The following is a 7,559-nucleotide window of genomic DNA, read 5'->3' as shown; positions in this document are numbered from 1 at the left end:
CTGGCTTTCGCTTTAGGACTTAGTGCCTGGGTCGACCCCCTCTGTTGGCAGATGGGAAAGTCGGATTGTTTTGTATCCTAAGCGTTCACTTGCCCCTTCCCCCATGAACTTCCTAAAGGTAGGAAGTTGTTCTCCTTTGGGGGTGCTGCTGTGAAAAGCCAGCATTATTTGTCTCAACTTTAAGGCTCTTTCAGATCAATTTAGCTGAGCTCTTCTAAGCTCTGTTTAATGTGCCAACACATTAAAAAAAAAAAAAACTTTGTTCAGATTTGTTTATGGCCACAATGACTAGAGCTGAGCAGATCTGAAGCCAGGGGCCAGGAGCCTCTTCCAGGTCTCCCACGCGGGTGCAGGGTCCCAAGGCCTTGGGCCGTCCTCGACTGCTTTCCCAAGCCACAGGCAGGGAGCTGGAAGGGAAGCGGGGCTGTCGGCGCCCATATGGGATCCCGGCACGTTCAAGGCAAGGACCTTAACCATTACGCTATCGTCCCGGGCCCTGCACATTGAATTTGATGCTTCAGACAGAGGCTTAATGTGCTATGCTATGTCACTGCCCCCTAAAATGTCTTTTTAAAAATATTTGTGGGTCCGGCAGAGTAGCCTAGTGGCTAAAGTCCTCGCCTTGCATGCACTGGGATCCCATCTGAGTGCTGGTTCATATCCCAGCAGCCCCGCTTCCCATCCAGCTCCCTGCTTGTGGCCTGGGAAAGCAGTTGAGGACAGCCCAAAGCCTTGGGACCCTGCACCCATGTAGGAAACCCAGAAGAAGCTCCTGGTTCCTGGTCTCAGGTTGGTATAGCTCCGGCCATTCTGGCCTCTTGGGGAGTGAATCAGAAGACAGAAGATCTTCCTGTCTGTCTCTCCTCCTCTCTGTGTATCTGACTTTCCAAAAAACTTTGGAAAAGATCTATTTGTGTGCGGGGGCTGGCGTCATGGTTAAACAGGCTAATCCTCCGCTTTGTGGTGCCAGCACCCATATGAGTGCCAATTTGTGTCCCAGCTGCTCCACTTTCTACCCAGTTCTCTGTTAATGGCCTGAGAAAGCAGTTGAGAACGGGCCAAAGCCTTGGGACCCTGCACCCCATGGGAGACCCGGAAGAAGCTCTTGGCTTTGGACCAGCCCAGCTCCAGTTGTTGCAGGCGTTTGGGGAGTGAACCAGCAGATGGAGGATGTTTCTCTCTGTCCCTCCTCTGGAGATGTGTCTTTCAAGTAAAAAGAAATATTTAAAAAGAAGAAGAAAAAGAAAGCAAGCAAATAAGGAAATCGAAGACCCACTTCCAGTGAAATCCAACACGAATCCCAAGGTCATGTGAGCACTGCAGTCTGTGTCCCAGGCCCCCTCACTCTTCTGGCCGACTTCCTGTTATCCACAGTGGCTGATTGCCCCTGGAGATGTTCCCCCTTGCCCACCCATGCTTCATCTGAACTTGACTTCCCCCCTCCACCGTTTGTTTGGGAGAGTTGCGGGTTTCCAGCCATGGCCACGGATGGGTCAGGCTTAGAGGCCATGGTGTGTGGGTCAGGAAGGCAGCAACATCAGGGAGAGAGAGAGAGAGAGAGAGAGAGAGAGAGAGAGAGAGAGAGAGAGAGAGAGAGCGCGCATGCCTCGGGGACGGCTGAGGACAGAGGCCCTGAGGTCCCAGGTGCTGAGCAGGTGATGACCACGGGACCTCCCAAGCCTGCGAGAACACACTGGAAGGGTTGTGCAAATCACTGTTGCAAGCTGACCAAATCTATCCCAGAAATGAGCCGGAGACAGATTCTTACGAGCTCAGGAGTCTTACTTCAGCAGCCGGCACTGAGCGGTGGGCTGTCCCATGCTACCCCACACAGGAGACGGAAGCAGCCCTGGTCAGCCATGTTTAGGGGTTCTTAGCAATGATCGTCCAGTCACCCGAGAGATCACTGGCATATGATACAAATCAATCAACAGATACCCAGTTTAAGCATCATGCTTATCCTATCAGAAACGGAGCCTGCGGAGTGCCAGTTAGGGGCCGCCGTCTGTCACCCTCAGTCCCGGCACACAGGGCCCTGCCTCTTGCCCATCCGGTGGCCTGATCCAATGGGAAGCTAAACAACAGGGGAGTCCCATGAGGTATGTCCTCAGGTCAACCCCTGGGGAACAAGGCAGGGTGGGAATGGGTGGAGGGCAGAGCTAATGGGGCAACAGAAGATTCCGGCACAGTGGAGCAGGGTAAAAAGACAGGAGAGGGCTCTAGAGCAGAAGCTAGTCGTGCGTGCGTGTGTGCGTGTGTGCGCGTGCGCAGGAGATGTTTCATTTGTGCTAGAAGAGGCAGGGAAACAGCCAGAGAGGTGGCCTGACAATAAAGGTCCCTCCCCCCTGGGTCTCTGCACGTGTCGGCAATGGCCAGGCTTGAACGTGGCTGGAGCCAGGAGCCCAGGACCGAGTCTGGGTACACGGTGTGGGTGGCAGGAATCCAACCTCTTAAGGCAACCCGTGGTCCCCTGAGGCTGCAGTGGTAGGAGTCAGACTGAGCCCCTAAACACAGCTTGTATTTTCGAAGATTTAAAAAATTCAGGTGAGGGCTCGACGCGGTGGCCTAGCAGCTGAAGTCCTTGCCTTGTACACACCGGGATCCCATATGGGTGCTGGTTCTAATCCCAGCAGCCCCACTTCCCTTCTAGCTCTCTGCTTGTGGACTGAGAAAGCAGTCCAGGACAACACAAAGCCTTGGGACCCTGCACCCATGTAGGAAACCCAGAAGAGGCTCCTGGCCGTTGTGGTCACTTGGGGGATGAATCATCTCCCATGCGGATGCTGGGGTCCAAACACTTGGGGCATCGTCCTCTGCTTTCCGAGGTGCAGTAGCAGGAAGCTGAATGGGAAGTGGAGCAGCTGGGAGTTGAACCAGACCTTGGATGTGGACTCCGGCCCGTGGCAGCTTAACTGCTGCGTCACACACCTGCCCTGCCTTTTTTATCTTGAAGCTGAAGGTCCTGCCAAGTGCCCATGTGGCCATGGCCTTTGTGACACCACCAGCAAGCTGAGGGGCTTGAAGCCCCCTGAGCCCTGCCCACCTGAGACGTCCTCCATGGATGGAACCATCACAATGTCATCACAGGCCTGCAAGACAGCTGTCACTGACCTAGTTTCTCACAGTCTGGGCATGCGACCTGAGGGTGGAGGATATGAAAAGGAAAATGATGATGAAGGTGGTGTTGAGAAGTTTTTAAAGTGCAGGCATTCGAATATGTCCCCGCAGTCATGTGGGAGACCTGGGTGAAGCTCCAGGCTCCTGGCTTCAGCCTGGTCTAGTGTTGGTCGTTACAACTCTATGGGAAGTGAACCAGCAGATAGGAAGAGGTCTCTTTCCCTCCCTGCCAACTTTGATTTTCAAATAAACAAAAGTTAACCTTTACTTTTTTTCCTTTAGTAGAAAATCAAATTTACAGAGAGAAGAAGAGACAGAAAGATCTTCCATCCATTTGTTCAAAAACAGACAGAAAAATCTTCCATCTGCCAGTTCACTCCCCAAGTAGCTGCAATGGCCGGAGCTGCGCCGATCCAAAGCCAGGAGCCAGGAGCCAGGAGCTTTCCTTTGGGTCTCCCATATGGGTGCGGAGTCCCAAGGCTTTGGACTGTCTTCTACTGCTTTCCCAGCCCACAAGCATGGAGCTGGAAGAGAAGTGGAGCAGCTGGGATGCGAACTGGCACCCATGTGGAATCCCAGCATGTGCAAGGCGAGGATTTAGCCACTAGGCTATTGCGCCAGACCCAAATAAAAACAAATCTTTTTAAAAAAAGAGGTTAGTGCTGTAGCTTAGCAAGTAAGGACAATGGCAACAGTGCTGGGATTGCACATGGGCCTCTGTTCGAGTTCTGACCTCTCCACCTCTGATCCAGCTTATGACCTGGGAAGGTGATGGAAGATGGCTGGAGTCTTTGAGCCCCTGCACCCACATGGGAGACCAAGAAGAAGCCCCTGGCTCCTGGCTTCAGTCTAGCCCAGCTCTGGCTGTTGTGGCAAAGTGGAGAGTGAGCCAGCAGATGGAAGAAGTTTCCTCCTCTTTCTGCCGGAGGAGGCCGCTAGCAGACCAGCTTCTGCAGGAATGTGATGTGTGGCCACCTCTACCATGTGACTGCAGCAATGGGCCTCTCACAGTCTGCCCCGAGGCTGGCAATGCCCATCGGAGGCTCCCGGATCTTCCTTCACCAGCTGCCAGTCATGTCGCCACTCTCAGCACCCCACTGCTGTCCTTGAACTATCTCAGAGCTGTGTCAGCTTGGGTCCCCCGGAGGAACACCCAAGACCCCCACGCAAAAGTCACTTTCTGTTCTACAGATTCTCAGTGTAGATGGATGAACCCAAAGCCCAAGTTTAAATATATTTTTTATAACCTGACAACTTCAAAACCCATATACTTATCTAACACAGCGTTGATCTCAGCTTTTAGCTGAGAGCTTGTTTCCTTCTTAAATGCATTTATTTGAAAGTCAGTTGCAGAGCCAGTGAACTTCCATCTGCGAATTCACTCCCCAAATGGCTACACTGACCAGCACTGGGTCAGCTCGACACCAGGAGCCAGGAACTTCATGGGGGTCTCCCACGCAGGTGCAGGGACCCAAGGCCTTGGGTCATGCTCTGCTGCTTTCCCAGGCACCTTAGCAGGGAGCTGGATCAGAAGTGGAGCAGCTGGGACTCAAACCAGTGCCTCGCCACAGCCCCACTGGTCCTGTTCCAGGAGCTGTGTTGACTACAGGGCTTTGGGCTCCACGACTTACCTGTGGTTCCCAACTCTTTTATGTGAGGTGCGTATGGGATGGTTATGAAACCCTGGAGCATGAGAAGAGGCTAAGGGAGAATTAGGAGATTCTCCCACCACGGGAGAACCCAACCGGCTGCTTTTCCCTAGCCTAAAAGTTGCTTGGACGGAGCGCCCCCTAGTGACCCTTCCTCTTAGCGTGCAGGTTTAGTTTTTTTTTTTTGAAAATCAATGAAAGTTTAATTTATTGATGTTGTTTCTTTTTTTTTTTTTTTTAAAGATTTATTCATTTTATTACAGCCAGATATACACAGAGGAGGAGAGACAGAGAGGAAGGTCCTCCATCCGATGACCCACTCCCCAAGTGAGCCGCAACGGGCCGATGCGCGCCGATCCGAAGCCGGGAACCCGGAACCCCCTCCGGGTCTCCCACGCGGGCGCAGTGTCCCAATGCATTGGGCTGTCCTTGACTGCTTTCCCAGGCCACAAGCAGGGAGCTGGATGGGAAGTGGAGCTGCCGGGACTAGAACCGGCGCCCATATGGGATCCCGGGGCGGTCAAGGCGAGGACTTTAGCCACTAGGCCATGCCGCCGGGCCCTGAAGTATATTTTTGTAAGATTTATTTTATTTTTCCTTGGAAAATCAGATATACAGAGAGGAGAGACAGAGAGGAAGATCTTCCATCCATTGATTCATGTGCCAGGTCCTGGAGTAAGCTTTCTATGCATGAGCTCTGTGCCTGGTGGGTCCCTTCTATTTGGGCCCTGGAGGGCAGCTATTTGCTTGTCTTGCTAAAGTGAACTATATTTAAAAAATTTTTATTTGAGGGTCTTGGTGTATTGGTCTAGTGACTAAAGTCCTCGCCTTGAAAGCCCCGGGATTCCATATGGGTGCCGGTTCTAATTCCGGCAGCTCCACTTCCCATCCAGCTCCCTGCTTGTGGCCTGGGAAAGCAGTTGAGGATGGCCCAAAGCCTTGGGACTCTGAACCCGCGTGGGAGACCTGACGGAGGTTCCTGGCTCCTGGTTTCGGATCAGCTCAGTGGCCACTTGGGAAGTAAAGTAGTGGATGGAGGATCTTTCTCTCTGTCTCTCCTCTTCTCTGTGAATCTGCCTTTCCAATAAAAATAAATACATCTTTAAAGAATAAAATAATTTGTTTGACAGGCAGAGAGCGCGCATGTGCTCACCTGCTGGCTCCTTCCTCACATGTTCGCAACAACTGACAGGCCGAAGCCAGGAGCCTGGAACTCCATCCAGCTCTGTCTCCTGGACAGCAGGAACCCAGCGACTAGAGCCTCCACCGCGGCCTCCCCGGGTGTGCATCCGCAGGAGTGAGATCCACTGGCCTCCGGGTGAGGCAATGGGCATCTCAACAGATTGGTCTTAGCCACTCGGCCAGCTGCTTGCTTCCAGAAGTGAGTTCTTGAAATATCACGTGCAAAGCCCAAGCCCAAAGCAAACCAGACCAGAACATTCTGTAATATTGGGTGAAGCTTCAGGGATAAAGTGACCGTCTGCAATGCAGGCATCCCATATGGGGGCCAGTTTGTGTCCTGGATGCTCCACTTCTATCCAGCGCCATGTAGTTATTTGAACATTGGAGCAGTGGGAAAGAAAGAGAGAGGGGAGGGAGAGAGAGAATGAATCGCCCATCAGCATCCACTTTTGCCTTTACAGGTGAATTAACCGGAAGCTGTGTGGGACGTGGAGCAGGCGGGGCTTCAGCTCTGATCTGAGATGCGATTGTTTTGAGTGGAGGCTCAGCCCACTGCGCCGCAAGGCCAGCCCCTTTACGGGCCTGTAAATTTGGTCCATAAGTGCGTTAACCACATCCGGGAGCTTCCCTAGAGCTGCACTTCCCAACACAGACAGCTGTTGGTCACTGGCAGCTACGCACACTCAAACCGCTGGCAAAGAAATAGGACAAGCCAGTTCCTTATCTGCGTGTGCACATTTCCCACCTGTGCTGACCACCCTGGTCCCTTCACCCTTGGTCCTGCAGTTTGCAAAGTGGCCGCTAGCTGGCACCATAGGGAGACCGGAAAGAGTGTGGGCTCCTCCTCCTCACCGTCCGCTGTCTCCGTTCCCCTTTGGCCCAAACGGGGTTCGGATCCCTGTGACCCCTGTGGGCGACCCGGACGGAGTCCTAATCTCCTGACTTTAGCATGACCCAACCAGGCTAGAGCATCGGTCCCTCCCTTCTCTGCTTTTTTTTGTTTGTTTGTTTGTTTTTTAAAGGTTTACCTATTTTTATTGGAAAGTCAGAGTATACAGAGAGGAGGAGAGACAGAGAGGAAGATGTTCCCTCTGCTAGTTCACTCCCCCAAGTGACCATTGAGCTGATCCGAAACCAGGAGCCAGGAGCCAGGAGCCAGGAGCTTCTTCCAGCTCTCTCACGCAGGTGCAGAATCCCAAAGTTTTGGGCTGTCTTCTGCTGCTTTCCCAGCCACAAGCAGGGAGCAGGATGGGAAGTGGAGCAGCCAGGACACTATGTGGCACCACGTGCAATCCTCGTACTTGCAGGAGGACTAGCTAATTGAACCAACACCATGGGCCTCAGCAGACATCTTAATTGACATCTTAGCTGGTTGGATAAATATCGGTCCCATCTGATGTTTCAAATCAGCATGCTCTCGTACTCTTTGAAGTAGGAATGGGTTTTTAGGGGCCAGAGACATGGCATAGTAGACTAAGCCTCCACTGGCAGTGCTGGCATTCATTATGGGTGCCAGTCCGAGTCCCATCTGTTCCATTTCCAATTCCACTACCTGCTAATGTGCTTGGAAAAGCCACAGAAGCTTGGGCCCCTGTCTCTGTTGCTCTCTCT

Source organism: Ochotona princeps, chromosome 11 (genome assembly GCF_030435755.1).
Source record: "Ochotona princeps isolate mOchPri1 chromosome 11, mOchPri1.hap1, whole genome shotgun sequence".
Lineage (NCBI taxonomy): Eukaryota > Metazoa > Chordata > Mammalia > Lagomorpha > Ochotonidae > Ochotona > Ochotona princeps.
Note: the sequence above shows the minus strand (reverse complement) of the source record.